The sequence below is a fragment of the Mauremys reevesii genome, linkage group 2, assembly GCF_016161935.1.
Source record: "Mauremys reevesii isolate NIE-2019 linkage group 2, ASM1616193v1, whole genome shotgun sequence".
Classification (NCBI taxonomy): domain Eukaryota; kingdom Metazoa; phylum Chordata; order Testudines; family Geoemydidae; genus Mauremys; species Mauremys reevesii.
In genome coordinates, this window is record NC_052624.1 from 57,949,947 (window position 1) to 57,967,906 (window position 17,960).

The 17,960-nt window shown below is 49.3% G+C and overlaps 1 protein-coding gene across 3 annotated transcripts in view; it reads left to right on the plus strand.

Annotated features, from left to right (window-relative positions):
- The first annotated feature begins 3,295 nt into the window (after positions 1–3,295).
- The window catches only part of LOC120397906 (ATP-dependent translocase ABCB1-like), a 91,932-nt gene continuing 77,267 nt past the window's right edge, over positions 3,296–17,960 (plus strand). For all 3 annotated transcript variants that reach the window (XM_039524603.1, XM_039524601.1, XM_039524602.1), the window contains exon 1: positions 3,296–3,441. The gene's annotated coding sequence lies outside the window, so the exon portion shown is untranslated. The remainder of the gene's footprint in view (positions 3,442–17,960) is intronic.

Sequence of the window (17,960 nt, forward strand, 5' to 3'; positions counted from 1 at the left end):
GCCGGGGAGGGTTGGTAGGGGATCTCCGTGAGGGTGATGAAGAGATCCTGGCTGTCGGGGAAATCAGCATTGTAAGGGCTGTCGACTGCCTCATCCTCCTCATCTCCTTCCTCATCTTCCCCGTCCGCGAACATCGCCGAGGAACCGGCCGTCGACACTATCCCATCGTCAGAGTCCATGAACACTGGCAGTGGTGGCAGACCCACCGAGAATGGCATGCAGTGCCTCGTAGAAGCGGCATGTCTGGGGCTGGGATCCAGAGCGTCCGTTTGCCGCTTTGATTTTTTGGTAGCCTTGTCTTAGTTCCTTGATTTTCACGCGACACTGCGTCGTATCCTGGCTGTATCCTCTGTCTGCCAAGGCTTTGGAGACCTTCTCGTAGGTCTTTGCATTCCGTTTTTTGGAGCGCAGCTCCGAAAGCACAGACTCTTCGCCCCACATAGCGACCAGATCCAAGACTTCCCGGTCAGTCCATGCTGGGGCCCTCTTTCTATTCTGAGATTGCATGGACTCCTCTGCTGGAGAGCTCTGCATCGCTGCCAGTGCTGCTGAGCTCGCCACGATGTCGAAACAGGAAATGAGATTCAAACTGGCCAGGCAGGAAAAGGAATTCAAATTTTCCCAGGGCTTTTCCTGTGTGGCTGGTCAGAGAATCCGAGCTCGGACTGCTGTCCAGAGCGTCAACAGAGTGGTGCACTGTGGGATAGCTCCCGGAGCTATTAGCGTCGAATTCCATCCACACCTGGCCTAATTCGACACCGCCATGTCGAATTTAGCGCTACTCCCCTCGTCGGGAGGGAGTACAGAAATCGAACTAAAGACACCTCTATGTCGAACTAAATAGCTTCGTTGTGTGGACGGGTGCACGGTTAATTCGAATTAACGCTGCTAAATTCGACATAAACTCCTAGTGTAGACCAGGCCTTGAAAAGCCTTTGCCAGTAAAGCTATACCGATGTAAGCAGAGTCAGGATGAGCTCTACCCTGACATCTGGTGGTGAATTATGGGGAGTGTGGAAAGAATCTCAAGGAGTGGCAAAGCATTTGCATTGCATAAGCCCACAGCAGCATAGGATGGTTATTTTGACAGCTGGGATCCCCAATTTCTTTGTTATTGGGGCAGGAAGGAAAAAAAGTGCTGTCACCCTAATTATGTGAATGAGGAACTATGAGACTGCTTTATGACAGAAATGACTCAACCTAAATTAAATAGTACTTGCTAGACAAGGGACATGGGTTCCAAAACCCAGTAAATTGAGAGAGATTGGAGACTGGTGTGTGTACTTTATGGTATAGGCCCCTTTTGAGGGTCTGGAACACCCATGGTACATCCTTCTCTCTCCACTGTTGAAAAGCAAAGCTAATTGTGATTCCTGTAGGAGTCCATATAGAGGCTGCTAAGTTGAATTCATATTGGGCCAGTAGTGCACCAGCACTGGGGCTCCCCTACTAAGAGCTAAAATCACTAAAAGAGCTAAACTTAATGAGCTGAGATCACTGAGTGCTGTGTTAACTAGTGGGGGAGCCTGAAGATCTATCACCAAGCAGCTGGCAGAGCGGAGCAGTTGGCAGCGTGTTGGAGCAGCCCATGGAACAGCGAGCGGAGTGGAGCAGTTTGCGGAGACGGCTGGAGTGGCTCACAGGTTGGCTGGAGGAGCGGCATAGCCAGTGTAGTGGAGCTGGTCGTGGGGAAGGCTGCAGCAGAACTCCACGGAGAGGTGGAGCAGTTGGCCCTGCCCCATGTAAGGTGCCCCTTAACATCCTGGTGTGTGCCTTCCCCCCCATTTCCACCCATGCTGCGGAGGTAAAACTCTGCAGATACACTTTTGAACTCTGGGGTGGCACTGACCAGAGACTTTCGGGTTGTTGGACTTTGGGGTGATTGGACTTAAGACCCTAAGGGGGAAAGGACATTGCCAAACATACTTGGAGGTGGGTTTTTGTTGCTTATGGTTTGTGTTATAATCCTGTTTGTGGTGTTTCTTCAATGTAATGCCGCATTGTTTCCCTCCTTTATTAAAAGGATTTTGCTACACTCAGATTCCATGCTTGCAAAGTGGGGAAGTATTGCCTCCTAGAGGCGCCCGGCGGGGGTGGTATGTAATTGTCCCAGGTCATTGGGTGGGGGCTCGAGCCGGTTTTGCATTGTGTTATTGAAACGGAACCGCTGGATACTGAACCCGGCCCTTGTTGCTGCCAACTCAGAGGGGCAGAAGGGTTACACCAGTCTACTACACTGGCAAAATGCTCCTAGCGTGGATGCAGGAGTTGTTCCTGTTCCCACTGAAATGGCAAAAATCCCATTGACTCCATTGGGATTAACACAGTTTGGGACAATCATGTATTTGTGCTTCTCACCTTTCTCCCCTACTAATCTACAGACACAGACTTCTGAGCTATGGAAGCCAAGGAGTTTATAAACTCTTAGGAAGAGTCAGTCCCTGTCCCAATGTGTTCTGTACAATGCCTAGCATAAGGGGGACTGAAGTTGAGTCCTGTAATAAATTTGACAACAAAAAATAATGTGATGGTAATGAGAGTGTGGGACCCTAGAAATAAACAGACTTGCGTGTAAGGTTTTGAGCAATATTAAAGTCCAGCTGTAAAGTAAAAGGTAGTGGTGGTGGGGTGAAGAAAGTGATGGGAAACGTTGCCTTTTCTTTCAAAAGGAATTATATCATTTTACCCTGAACTTTGTGGGGGAGGAGGAATGAAAAGAGGAATCATCACACAGGGCTCAGGCCTGAACTCCTTAATCAGACAAAACTACTACTGCTTTCCCTGACTTTCCAAAAAGTCACTTGGGCACTAAGATTCCAGCATGATGAGGATGATATCAGCACCCAGATGGATGGGAAGATAATTATGGGATTTTGTTTTTGCACAGTGGAAATGGGTGGGGAGCCACAGGGTCCTGTAAAGTCTGCATAAGTTTTCCCACAGTAACTGAGATACGTCCCTACAAGTGTGGTGACGAATCTGAGCTTCGGGGTGTTTTTCTGAATCAACCCTCTGAACTTCTTAGGAGACATTTAAACTCATTTAAGCAGGAAAGAACCACAATGGGAGGCTTTAGTCCCTTTACCCATTTCTGGTCCCCACAGCTGCACGTCTTCACCAGAAATGGTTTTCTTGCTTTGGGCGGGGGTAACTGTGGGGAAGGAGTCATTGACAGGAGATGTGGAAAGGGGGCCCCAGAGCGTTACCTTGAAACCTGATCCCCCGGGATGTGGCGGAAGGGAAACAAGGTAGCTGAAAAGTGGGCGGCAGGCAGCAGCCTGCTGTTTATAAGGGGCAGGGGGAAGCGGGCACGGAGGTTTAGGCAGAGCAGCGTCTGGGACACACCACAGCGGGGAGTCTGCCTGGGGCAGGGAGCCGAGGCAGGTGCGGGCGCTCCGCAGTCACAGCCGGGCTGGGAGCAGCGCAGGGAGCAGCGGGCAGGTGAGGCTCAGAACCGCTGGGACGGGGCCAGTCTCCTGCTGAGGAATCTCTCCCAGCCCCGAGCCCGGCTCCCCCCACCTGCCCCCACAGCCACCCCCCGCCCCGGGCAGGAGGCCGCCGGGGCTCGGCCCAGGGCTGAGCGATGGGGACGCTCCAGCCCCCCTGGCGCCAGCGGCGTGTCCGAGCGACCCCCTCGCCCAGCCCCTCCCCGCTCCCCTCCCGCGGGGGCTCAGCGGCGCACGCGGGCAGCGGGGCCCCTTCCGCGGCAGCAGCGGGGCCGCGTCTCTGGGGGCTGCTCGCTCCGTGGCCAGTGGCAGCTCGGCGTGACCCGCGCCGAGGGAGCCCTGCCTGCCGCCGGGACTGACAGCAAAGGGCTCGCGGGCACTGCGGGGGGCGGAGGGGACAGTAAGCGGGTCCGAGCCTGGCGGCACCAGGCAGGTGTAGTGTGTTAAAGTGCTCTGGGCAGGAATGTGCTACTGGCAGCAGTTACCGGTCCGTAATGTGAGAAACTGCTATTGGCGTAAACTGCTCCAGGTGTACCATCAGAAACATGAACCTATCCCGATTTGCTACTTTGGCTGCACTGAGCATGCGCAGCCGAACTGAGCATGCCCAGTAACCTCCGCTGTCGCCACTGCCCTCTCTCTGCCCTCACTTCTACTCACGATTTGCTGCCTGCTCTTTGGGGGCGTTTAAAACGCTCAAGGGGGCAAATCGCAGCGGGGGGGCTGTCAGGGTCTGAGCGGGGGACACACATTTACTGGACAGAGGGGGTCAAGCTGCTGTAGGCAGCGGCAGGAGAGAGGCTGAAGGGGAAAAATCGGGGTGGGGGTGGAGCCGCGGTTAAGCCCAGGGGGGGAGACGCTGCCAGACCCTGTGCGGGGACAAAGCCCCCGTTTAGGGAGGGGGTTGGGGGGGAACAGTGGCCCCTCAGGATGAGCCACCTGCTGCGCTCGCAGATCTGGGGGTGTCGGGGCTGGGGGGGGGGGGCACAGGCTGTTTTCAGTTGTGCCCCGTGTCAGCCCCGGAGCAGGGGGCGGGTTCCTGGGGCTGGGTCTTAAAGGCACCGGCAGCCCGATTCCTACACTGTCAAAGCGTAGACAGCGCAGCTCCTCTATCTTATATAAGTGCTGCGGGGCTGTTACTGCTCCAGCCAGGAGACTGAATGTGGGGAAATATTGTACAGACGCCCCCTCCCTCCCTCACACTCTGCCTCTCACATTTTGACTATGTAAAAGTCTCTTCTATCATTTTCTATGTCTATGTCTATATGAAATCCCTGCAGCTCCTTTCTCTTATACAACGTGCTGATTTGGTAACTCCCTCCCAGAGCCCACATGTCTGTACCCCCTCCTGCACCCCAATCCCCTGCCCCAGGTCAGAGCCTGCACCCGTCACTCAAACTCCCCATAGCCTGCAACCCTCCTGCACCCCCAACTCCATCCCAGAGCCTGCACCCCAAACAGGGCTGGATTAACCTGTTGTGGGCCCGGTGCTAAACATATTTGTGGGTCCCCATGGGGGAAATGGGGACATGAGGCATGGGGGCAGAGTCCTCAGAGCGAGGGGCTGACTTGGGGCAATGGGATATGAGTCATGGCACGGCAGGGACAGCCCCACTCCACCCAGCCCAGTACAAGGGCACTGTTTACAAACCAGGAGCTGCCAGACCCACGCTGTCCAGCCCATCCCAGCCCTGCCATTGTGCTTCTTTGGGCCCATGCTGCACCATGCTACCCCTGCTCAGCACCCTCTGGCTCCGTGCCACACCACCCAGAGACCCCACAAACCCCTGCTCAGCACCCTCCGACTCCCTATGCCCAGTGCCACACCACCCAGAGACCCCCACAAATCCCCTGCCCTGAACCCCTCTGACTCCCTTCACCCAGTGCTGCACCATCGAGAGACCCCCACAAACCCCCCTGCCCAGTGCATTCCCAGATCACTCCCCCACCCACTCAGAACCCCCCCACAGATCCTCTCACTGACCAGTGCCCCCCAGCTGAAGACCCCCCACAGCCCTCCCACAACTGCACAGTGCCCCACACCTTCCCACCCAGAGCCCCCCTACAGATCCCCTCACTGTCCAGTGCCCCCACCACCACAACTGCAGTGACCCGCACAGACCCCCACACTTCCCAGCACCCACACACACACAGATCTCCCCACTGACAGGCCCCCAACACATAGATCTCCCCAGTGCCCAGCACCTACCCAGACCCCTAGAGACCTACTCTCCCAAACCCTAGCCCCAGCCACAGTAGCCGGCCCTGATGGGAGGTGACTGTGGCTGCGAGGCTGAGATGGCAGCGCAGCCAGAACTGGTCCTGGGGCAGGAGAACTCTGGCCTCTTGGGAGTGGTGGAAGCAGGTTCAGGCTGGAGCAGGAGCAGAGCCTACCGGGGCCAGGCTCTCTCAGGACCCAGCTGAGCCTTCCCCCTCCCCAACTGTTCCCTGTGAGTGGCTGAGACTGGCGCAGCCTCTGCACCAGTCCCAGGTGGCTCTTCCCCGGGAGGCTGGTGGGGCCCCACAGGTCCCAGGCAGTGGAGACAGCTCATAGCTGGAGCAGTGCTGGGTAGCGGGGCAGATCCCTGAGATGTGACTCCCGCGATCCTACCCAGCCCACCCACACCCATTGGCCCCGTGGCAAGCAGCCTTGCAGAGCACACACCTCTCTCTCTCCCTGCTTTCCTATCACCAGTTATGTTACTACAGGAATGAAATTGAGACATCCCATAAAACAGCTAGTTCCACATTGTTCTTCAAACCTCAGATCATTGAAATGTAGCTTTGCATTTGAGATACTATATGACTGTAGTACATTTTGCACCGCCTGCATCTACACTGACATCAGGAGAGGAGAAGAGGACAAGACTGTCCCTAGCATATATGATTTTAAAGAAAGGAGAGACACACACACCCACTATCAATACAACAAGAAGGGAGAACAGTAGCTGGTGCCAAGAGAGAAGATGCAATGAAACCCTTCTGTACCCACAACTGATGTCTGAAAAGCATCAGTCACTCTGCAGATCAAAGAAAGAAAGAGCAGCCAGTTTCAGACAGATAGGATCCTTATGACCTATATAGGAGAAGTGTACTTCCCTATAGCAGTTTCCCACCATAATAAATAAATCCATAAGAAAATTAACCAAAAATTAAGATTAGAGTCTGATTGAAATTATGTACATTTTCAGCATTAGTTTAGTATGAAAATATTGCAGCTACTTTTCTTTTACTCCTGTCTTCATAAAAGCAACAGAGTTATAACATATAATTACAAAGACTAAAGTGCATGCTTTACTATAATTAGGACCAGGCAATCCAAGATGAAAACTACACCGTGGCAGAGTCCTACAACCAGGTCTTTGAGGCCAATCCCTTTATCAATACAATCCTCAACCAAAATATGAGGAAGGAGACGAGTCACCCTCAAACTTTTGACAATAGCTCAAGGTCAGACACCCAGAAGACCAGCGCCATTCGTATTCTGGTTTTGGATAAAATACTTGATCTTGCCTACATCATAGAAACCTTCCTCTCTCAAGTCTATACCCCACTACACCCTTTAGCGATAAAGTAACCATTAAAGAAGTTCTGAATCAGTCGTCTTTCTTCCCAATTTAGGTTTAACAATAAAGCTGCAACCTAAGTAGCTATGGAGATGACAGTGCAACTACTAGGTATTGGTGGGGAAAAGTGTGCTACTAATGTCCTGGATATACTGGCAGGGCCGGCGTTAGGCTAATTCAACTAATTCCCCTGAATCGGGCCCTGCCCCAAGAGGGTCCCGTGCCCAAGCCCTGGGTCGGTGTATTGGCAAGAGTCAGTGCACTGTACCGGGTGGCAGGGGACAATTTAAAGGGCCTGGGTGCCCTTTAAATTGCCACCACTGCCACACTGCTGGAGCCATGGGGTAGGGCTGTTGGGATCTGTGGGCTACTTAAAAGACCATCGCCTTCTATTGCCCTAGCCCTTTAAATAGCCACTGGAGCCCCGCCGCTCCTCCAGGGCTCCGGCAGCTGTGTACGTGGCCAGGGCTGTGGAAGCAGGGGAGCCCCAGGTGGCTGCTGTTACTCTGGTGGGGGAGGGAGGAGGAGGAGGGAGCACTTACCATACCGGGTGGTCTGTACCCCCTGTACCTGCACCCCCTGCCCTGTCTCCAGCCAACCCCTGCTGCACCCCCCCTGCCTGAAGCCAGCCATTCCTGCACTCCTCTGTCTTCAGCACTGCCAATCTATGCCGCACTGCCAATCTATGCCACACCCCCCTATGGCCCTGCTTGAAGCCAGCCAGCCCACCCCACCCCACCCCACACACCCCTGTCTCCAGCCATTGCTGCACCCCTTGCCCTGCCTGCAGCCAGCCCCATGTCCACTGGTGCCCTGCAATTCCCTGGGCAGTAACCCTGCATACCTGCTTCAATGATGGGAGAAGAGAGCAGCTGGTACCCACACACATGTGCACACCCTAGGGTGACCAGACAGCAAGTGTGAAAAATCAGGATGGGGTGGAGGTTAATAGGATCCTATATAAGAAAAAGACCCCAAGATTGGGATTGTCTCTATAAAATCGGGACATCTGGTCACCCTAGCACACTCCCAGGAGTGGCGGGACCAGGCTCTATACCCCAGCACGCCCATTTGGCTCCAGTGGACCTGCCGCAGGCAGGCCTGCGGGAGCTCAACCGAGCCGCTGCTTGGGGCAGCCTGATTTCGAGTTCATTTCTAGTTCAGGCCCATCTTTTTAAAAAGAACTGTAGGTAGTGTTAACATACAGCCATATTTTCCTGGACATGTCAGACTTTTTGGTTTTTAAATTCCTGTTCGGGAGGAATTTTTAAATCTGGAAATATAGTAACCCTATTGGTACCAGAAATACATATTCTGGCACATCCCTTAAATCAGAACTTTTCATAGGGAAACGGTTGCTAAGAAAGGAAAGGCTTTTTTTCCCCACCTTTTTTTCCTTTTTTTAAAGTCAGCTGAAAATGTTTGAATTGGGTGGGCCCCAAACTTCCTAAAGCCGGCCCTAACTAGTCTATTCAGTGTTATAGCTTTTAATATGCTACTGCAAATACTGTAATAGAGCATTAATGTCCCAGTGTACTGTAGCTTGTTTTAACTTACCGTAATACTAGAAGTGGTGCATGTGAACATTGCCCACGGAAAGTGAGGGCTCAGAAAGTCAGCAAGTCTTTCCTCTGAGAGGGACTGTGGTACTCGTTGCCAAAGTGCCGCTGTTCGTCTTCAATGGAGAGGCTCTTTGCAGAAATTTGGATCCTTCCTCTAATAGGAAGAGCCGGACATGCTGCCTCTGTTCCTTGCCTTATGTGCCAAAAATCCCTAGTGACGGCTCTGCATGTGAAGCTCTCTTAAAAGCCGACACTACAGTAGTGATATTCCCTAGCCAGCTTGCATAGGGCTGGGTGTGGGGAAGGGAATTTAGATATAAGTAACATCTCTCACACAAACAGGAACTTTTACAAAGTTCATTATTATGCCTTGTCTTACAAACACCAAAACTATTATTACATATGCAGAAAGGTCAATAATCACCCTCCCCATATATACAGAGTTGTGCTTCTGCATATAGTATCTATGTCAGATTAATATTGAGTTACCAGCTGTTCAGGAATCAGTCAAGAGTCAGCTGCCAAGCCACATGTTGATTCCTATTGCAAACTGTATGGGTGACCCTTGAGGCATTCTGAAGCAAGAGATTACTGTAAAACTGTAAATAAGACATAGAAAGAATAAAATTTTCCTAGGTTTTGTTTGTCAGATTTATTGTATTATGTATAGTAGGTGTTTAATATAAAAACCAGGTAGTATGGTTTACAATGTTTTAACAAGAGATTATGCTATTACCATTATCCAGTCAACTTGCACACTATTTTGAAGTAGTGATAATTCACAGAGAGAGAAAGAAGAAAGCTGAATTTAGATAATTATTAACCAGATTCCTGGTTATTCACCAGCCACTTTGCTTCAGTCCATGGCATAAAGCATCATAAACCCAGGACAGTATTGACAAGATAATATTCACGCCTCATTCCCACTCACAATATTCAGGATATAGCCTAGTGAGAAAGTGGCCTGGCTGAAGCATGTAGCTGCCAACTGAAAACTAGTACTGAGTACAATAGCCTTGAGAACATTGCTTAATTCTGAGCACTGTGTCTGCAGTGAGATGCAGGGTGGCCCTGGTGCCATGGCACCATTGTAAAGTCGATACTGACTGTAATCCCATAGGCGGCAGGTTTGTATAATTTTTGGTGGTGCCCAAAATGGTGGTCTATCTCCCCACTCTCGCTCTGTAAGCCGATATAAAATTAAGCTACAACGCATCAGAAACACACGATTACAAGGGTCATTTAAAAGTGGAAAGTGAGAAGCAGCACTTGCCTGCTTCAATATACGGTATTAAATTTTGTTACACCTGTTGTGCCAAATTGGGAATGTTCTTAATGTTTTCTCTGAATACTGTGTGGATGCCTCAGTTTTGCAAGGTGCCAACTGAAGGTGTTGGGGACAAAGAGATCAGGTGGCCTCCTTGTCCAGAAGAGATACAAAGGCTAGAGGAGGGAGTGTCAGTTTGGAGCTGGCTGGGGAAATGGGGAGAGGCCCAGAACTTGGGTCTAGGCTCCCCACCCTCCAAGATGGACCTGACTGAGGGGTCATTTTCTGTACCTACAAGCTCTGTTTAATCTGTGTTCCTGTTGTCTAACAAACCTTCTATTTTACCAGCTGGCTGAGAGTCACGTCTGACTGCAGACTTGGGGTGCAGGGACCGCTGGTTGCCCCATGACCTGCCTGGGCACACTCGCTGCAGAAAGTGCACGGTGTGGAAAGAGCTGAATGCTCCAAGGTCAGACCCAGGAAGGTGTAAGCTTCTTATCCTGGAGACAGTACGCTCAGAGAGAAGAGTCTCTCGCAGAGTCCTGACTGGCTTTGTATGGAGTAGTTCCAAAGCATCACAGCATCCCCTTCCACACCATGGGCTTCAAGTCCGCACAGGCACTGACACTCCCTCCTCTGCCCTCTCTCTTTTCCAGGCATTAGGAGGCCATCTGATCTCTTTGTTCTCCAACACCTTCAATTGGCAGCTTGCAGGAGAGTGGCCCAGGCCATCAGGTGCCCGGAGACAGGGTTTCGGCCATTCTCTGTGCAGACAGCATCACACTGGCCCTCCAGGGCTCTACAACAATCACACCCCTTATCCCACCATCTAGATCCTTGAGAAATGCATATGGGAAACTGAGGCACCCACACAGTCTTCAGAGAAAACATTAAGAACATTGCCACTTTGTAACACCTGTATACAACTACTTATATACTTTAAAGGGGTGTAAAATAATCAAGTATTGTGCTAAACACAATGATACTGCAAACTGACCACCATATTTCAGTTGCACATTTTTCCCCCTTAGGTGAGGGCTCTGGGGTGGGGCAGGGGATGAGGGGTTCACAGTGCAGGAGGGTGCTCAGGTTTGGGGTGCTGGCGGTGCAGGCTCTGGGGTGGGGCAGGGCTGGGGATAAGTAACTTGGGATGCAGACAGGCTGCCCCAGGTCTAGGACCAGAGAGGACTCCCCATTATCAGCAGCAGCAAGCTCCAGTGGAGGGATCCCTCCTCTCCCTCCACAGCACACTCACTCTGCAACACAGTCACTGCACATGCTCCTAGGGACTCTCTCAGGTCCAGAAAGCCCACTCGCCTCCCTGGGTATTGGGTGGCACAGAGTCCCTGGGCGATGCTCTGGAACTGCTCCCAACCAAGCCAGTCAGGACTTTGGGGAGCCTCCTCTCCCTTGGAGCAGACTTTTTCAGGGCAAGAACCTCACACATCTTCATCTCCTGGGTCTCTCCTTAGTGCATTCAGCATCCTCTGCCCCTCCATGTGCTTCCCACAGTGATCCCACCCCAGTGGTGTTCAAGGGAAAGCCACAGGGTCCTGCACCCCCAGTTTGCAGTCAGATGTGACTCTCAGCCAGCCAGTAAAACAGAGGTTTGTTCGGTGACAGGAACACGGTCTAAAACAGAGCTTGTAGGTACAGCAAACAAGATCCCACAGCTGGGTCCATTCTGGGGGCAGTGAGCCAGATCCCCATATGCACTTCCCTCATCATCCCCAGCTAGCTCCAAACTCCCAAACCCCCTCCAGCCCCTCCTCTCTGCTCAGTTCTTTTCCTGGGCCAGGAGGTCACCTGACCTCTTTGTCTCCAACACCTTCAGCTGGCACCTTTGCAGAGGAGGGGCCCAGGCCATCAGTTGCCAGGAGACAGAGTGCCAGGCATTTAGGTGCACTGGCCCTTTGCTCTGTAGCAATCAAATACCTCGATCCACCACCTACGTACTTTAGAACGGCATAGGAGACACTGAGGCACCAATACAGTATTCAGAGAAAACATTAAGAACATTCCCAGCTCGTCACACCGGGGTGGGGGGCTGCCATCATGTGTGGCCTCCCCACCCCTGCTATTCCCCCTGCGTGCGGGGGGGGGGGAAGAGAACTCCTAAGCACCTGAGTGCCTCCTGTCTCCTCCTCTCTCCCTCTTCCCCTCCCCCTCCCCCGGTGCTCCAAGAGGCTGCCAGCCGCTGATCTCTATATCCGTAGGCAGAAACAGCACAAAGAAAGGAGAGAGGCACTGGCTGTTTTCTTTCAGGCAGGGAAGCTCTGCGGCGGGGGCAGGGGAGAAACACCGCTCCAAATATTGGTGGAGCAGAGCCCTCAGCCTTGAAGATTACTGGTGCTTAAGCACCTTGAGCCCATATAAGCTGCGGCCCTGTCATCCCCTTCAACAGGAAAACTCCCTTGGACCGTTTCTGGATGCCACTAAAAATATAAAAATCTGCTTCCTGCTGTTAATTTACTGCTACAGGAGACTTGATGCAGTGACATACTTTCCTATATTCCATCAAACTCTGCATCACATCTCTTGAGTATTTAAAAGAGTATCTCATATTTGTCTATGTAAAGTATCAGAACTGTTTACAAATTTTAGGATTGCCTTTTGCTGCATTACTCTTGCCTGTGAATCCAGCTCTTACAGTCCCATTTGGTTTCACCGCACTGGGGAACACAAGTCACACAAACAATGTCCTTAGACACTCCAGTCTCCCAGTATCACCACCAGACCCACTCATCCTGGGGATGAATGGTTATGAAAACCAACACCCCAATAAAAGAAAACGGTTCTCTCGATCCCAAAGGACCAAGCCCCAGCCCCAGATCAATATACACATCTGATCCTACCCACAAATCACGCTGTTGCCAATCCTTTAGAATCTAAAATCTAAAGGCTTATTCATAAAGGCAAAAGGTAGAGATGAGAGCTAGAATTGGTTAAATGGAATCAGTTACATAGAGTAATGACAAAGTTCTTAGTTCAGGCTTGTAACAGTGATGGAGTAAACTGCAGGTTCAAATCAAGTCTCTGGAGAACATCCCCCGCTGGGATGGGTCACTAGTCCGAGCTTCATTTCCTAGCAAAATCCCTCCAGAGGTAAGAAGCAGGACGGAAGACAAGATGGAGATGAGGCATTAGCCTTATATAGGCTTTTCCAGGTGTAAGAACCTTTGTCCTTACTGTGGAAAATTACAGCAAAATGGAGACTAGAGTCACATGGGCAAGTCCCTGCATACTTTGCTCAGTTACAAGGCGTATCAGCCTTCTCTGCATGGGTCGATTGTGTAGCTGATGGTCCTTAATAGGCCATCAAACGAACTTATCAGAGCTAACACCAACTTGTCTGCAGTGTCACCCAGAAGCAGAGCACAAATACAAAATACAGACAGTACAGAGCCAATACTTATAACTTCAACTACAAAATGATACACAGACATACAGACAGCATAATCATAATCACCAACCCATAACCTGGTCTTAGCCACCGTATATGACCACCTTTACCTAAGATTTGGTGCCACTACAGGACCTTGGTTGCAAACCATGTTCTATATGGTCCCAGTTTATATCAATAATGTCACACACACACAAATGAGTGGCATTCATCCAATAGGTCAATTTGGCACATTAGCCAGGAGGAAGCAAATCATGAGAAACCCCATCCCTCCAGATTTGCAACCATCCCTGGACCGGTGACAGGTGCATAGGCAGCCAAGTCATTGGAAATAATCAAGGAGGAAGCCAGTGGAGGACATGAAAGGGGCCACTCTGGTTATCACCTTGGGGTCAGGGGAGTGCACTGTACCCCCAAACCTTACCTCCCCTTTTCACATATTCACACTCAAAAAAGTGAAAGTGCGCGCCTCATTCATCCAATAGGTCAATTTGGCACATTAGCCAGGAGGAAGCAGAATGTGAGTGTTTTTTATCACAAACTCTGTCCATCCTGATTTGCAACCCCATTTGGCACATTAGCCAGGAGGAAGCAGAATGTGAGTGTTTTTGACCACAAACTCTGTCCATCCTGATTTGCAACCCCATTTGGCACATTAGCCAGGAGGAAGCAGAATGTGAGTGTTTTTGACCACAAATCCCATCCCTCCAGATTTGCAACCATCCCTGGACCAGTGACAGGTGCATAGGGAGCCAAGTCATTGGAAATAATCAAGGAGGAAGCCAGTGGAAAAAATGAATGGGGCCACTCTGGTTATCACCTTGGGGTCTGGGGTGTGCTCTGTACCCCCAAACCTTACCTCCCCTTTTCACGTATTCACACACAAAACAGTGAAAGAGCGCACCTCAATCATCCAATAGGTCAATTTGGCACATTAGCCAGGAGGAAGCAAATCGTGAGCATTTTCAACCACAAACCCCACCTCTCCAGATTTGCAACCATCCCCGGACCAGTGACAGGTGCATAGGCAGCCAAATCATTGGAAATAATCAAGGAGGAAGCCAGTGGAAAAAATGAATGGGACCACTCTGGTTATTACCTTGGGGTCAGGCGAGTGCTCTGTACCCACAACCCTTACCTCCTATTCACGTATTCACACATAAAAAGTGAAAGAGCATGCCTCAAGCATCCAAAAGATCAGGGTTCAGCAACCTTTCAGAAGAGCTGTGAGTCTTCATTTAGTCTCTCTGATTCAAGGTTTCACATGCCAGTAATACATTTTAATATTTTTAGAAGGTCTCTTTTTATGGCTATAATATATAACTAAACTATTGTTGTATATAAAGTATACAAGTTTTTTAACATGCTTAAAACGCTTCATTTAAAATAAAATTAAAATGCAGAAACCCCCAGAACCCTGCAATAGGTCAATTTGGCACATTAGCCAGGAGGAAGCAGAATGTTAGTGTTTTTGACCACAAACTCTGTCCATCCTGATTTGCAACCCCATTTGGCACATTAGCCAGGAGGAAGCAGAATGTGAGTGTTTTTGACCACAAATCCCATCCCTCCAGATTTGCAACCATCCCTGGACCAGTGAGAGGTGCATAGGGAGCCAAGTCAATAGAAATAATCATGGAGGAAGCCAGTGGAGAAAATGAATGGGGCCACTCTGGTTACCACCTTGGGTCAGGGGAGTGTGCTGTACCCACAAACGTTACCTCCCTTTTCACGTATTCACACTCAAAAAAGTGGCACTCATCCAATAGGTCAATTTGGCACATTAGCCAGGAGGAAGCAAATCGTGAGCAAACACCTTCCCTCCAGATTTGCAACCATCCCTGGACCAGTGACAGGTGCATAGGGAGCCAAGTCAATAGAAATAATCATGGAGGAAGCCAGTGGAGAAAATGAATGGGGCCACTCTGGTTACCACCTTGGGTCAGGGAGTGTGCTGTACCCACAAACGTTACCTCCTTTTCACGTATTCACACTCAAACACTCATCCAATAGGTCAATTTGGCACATTAGCCAGGAGGAAGCAAATCGTGAAACCCCATCTCTCCAGATTTGCAACCATCCCTGGACCAGTGACAGGAGCACAGCCAACCCCGGACCAGTGACAGGTGTGTAGGCAGCCAAGTCACTGGAAATAATCAAGGGGGAAGCCATTGAAAAAAATGAATGGGGCCACTCTGGTTACCACCTTGGGTCAGGGGAGTGTGCTGTACCCACAAACCTTACCTCCCTTTTCATATATTCACACACAAAAAAGTGAAAGAGCATGCCTCAAGCATCCAAAAGATCAGGGTTCGGCAACCTTTCAGAAGAGCTGTGCCGAGTCTTCATTTAGTCTCTCTGATTTAAGGTTTCTCATGCCAGTAATACATTGTAATATTTTTAGAAGGTCTCTTTTTATGGCTATAATATATAACTAAACTGTTGTTGTATATAAAGTATATACGTTTTTAACATGCTTAAAACGCTTCATTTAAAATAAAATTAAAATGCAGAAACCCCCAGAACCCTGCAGTAGGTCAATTTGGCACATTAGCCAGGAGGAAGCAGAATGTGAGTGTTTTTGACCAAAAACTCTGTCCCTCCTGATTTGCAACCCCATGGATCAGGCGGCAGCAAGTCCTGAGCAGGATCCCAGATGGTTATGTTGTGCGGCAGAAACTGCTACTAGTAGCAAAACGGGAGGGTTTCGAAATGTGATGGTACACCGGCTGTAGCAAATGCCTACAGGTAGCAGTTTCTTGCACTGCAATACATGTGAAATTGCTACGTGTAGAAATGTGCTACCTGTAGCAATTGTTTCTACTTATAGATTGTAAGAAACAGCTTTTGTAAAAAGATGCTGCTTCTCTCATAGGTCATGTTTTCTAGACCTTTTTTTTTTTCTCTTCTCTGGACTCTCTCCAATTTTTACTCCAGTAGAGTGGATAGCCCAGAGTAGGGTGACCAGATAACAAGTGTGAAAAATAGGGACAAAGGGTGGAGGGTAATATGAGCCTACATAAGAAAAAGACCCCCAAATCGGGACTGTCCCTATAAAATGTGGACATCTGGTCACCATAGCCCAGAGTGATATTCTGTTTTTTTGCATAGATCACTTTCCTATTCAGCTTGTGGTCCACTGTGACCCCCCAGATCCCTTTCAGCAGTACTCCTTCCTAGGAAGTCATTTTCCATTTTGTATGCATGCAGCTTGTTATCATTCATAATTTTTATAATTGTATTCTCTATGCCATTATTTCAATCATTGATTCAGATTTTGAATAGAAACTTACCCAGAACTGATCCCTAAAGAACCCCACTCATTATGCCCTTTCAGCCTGACTCAGCCCTTTCAGCCTGTGAATCACTGATAACTACTGTTGGAACTGTTTTCCAACTAGTTTTGCACCCATCTTATTTTAGCTCCATCTAGGTTGCATTTCCATAGTTTGTTTATGAGAAGGTCATGGGAGACCTGTAACACTGCAATCTGATGAAGCTAATTCCTACAGATAGCAGTTTCTCACACCCTAGATATGTGAGACTGCTATCTGTAGCAATGAGCTACATCAGATGGCCTTTGTATAGCACTATCCTTCAGAGGTTCCTATTGCACACAGTTCCTGGGATAATCTTTGTGTTTGTGCATTCCTTCAATAAGCCTCTAACATTGTCTGACCTCATCCAACAGAGCATAAGAACATATGAATGGTCGTACTGGGTCAGACCAAAGGTCCATCCAGCCCAGTATCCTGTCTACTGACAATGGCCAATGCCAGGTGCCCCAGAGGGAGTGGACCTAACAGGTAATGATCAAGTGATATCTCTCCTGCCATCCATCACCACCCTCTGACAAACAAAGGCTAGGGACACCATTCCTTACCCATCCTGGCTAATAGCCATTAATAGACTTAACCTCCATGAATTTATCCAGTTCTCTTTCAAACCCTGTTATAGTCCTAGCCTTCATAACCTCCTCAGGCAAGGAGTTCCACAAGTTGACTGTGCGCTGTGTGATGGAAGAAGGATGTCCTTTTATTTGTTTTAAACCTGCTGCCCATTAATTTAATTTGGCAGCCCCTAGTTCTTATATTATGGGAACAGGTAGATAACTTTTCCTTATTCACTTTCTCCACATCAGTCATGATTTTATATACCTCTAGAATATCCCCCCTTAGTCTCCTCTTTTCCAAGCTGAAAAGTCCTAGCCTCTTTAATCTCTCCTCATATGAGACCGGTTCCAAACCCCTAATCATTTTAGTTGCCCTTCTCTGAACCTTTTCTAATGCCAGTATATCTTTTTTGATATGAGGAGACCACATCTATAAGCAGTATTCAAGATGTGGTTGTACCATGGATTTATATAAGGGCAATAAGATATTCTCCGTCTTATTCTCTATCCCCTTTTTAATGATTCCTAACATTCCGTTTGCTTGTTTGACTGCCACTGAACACTGTGTGGATGTCTTCAGAGAACTATCCACGATGACTCCAAGATTTTTTTCCTGATTAGTTGTAGCTAAATTAGCCCCCATCATATTGTATGTATAGTTGGGGTTATTTTCCCCAATGTGCATTACTTTACATTTATCCACATTAAATTTCATTTGCCATTTTGTTGCCCAATCACTTAGTTTTCTGAAATCTTTTTGAAGTTCTTCACAGTCTGCTTTGGTCTTACTATCTTGAGCAGTTTAGTATCATCTGCAAACTTTG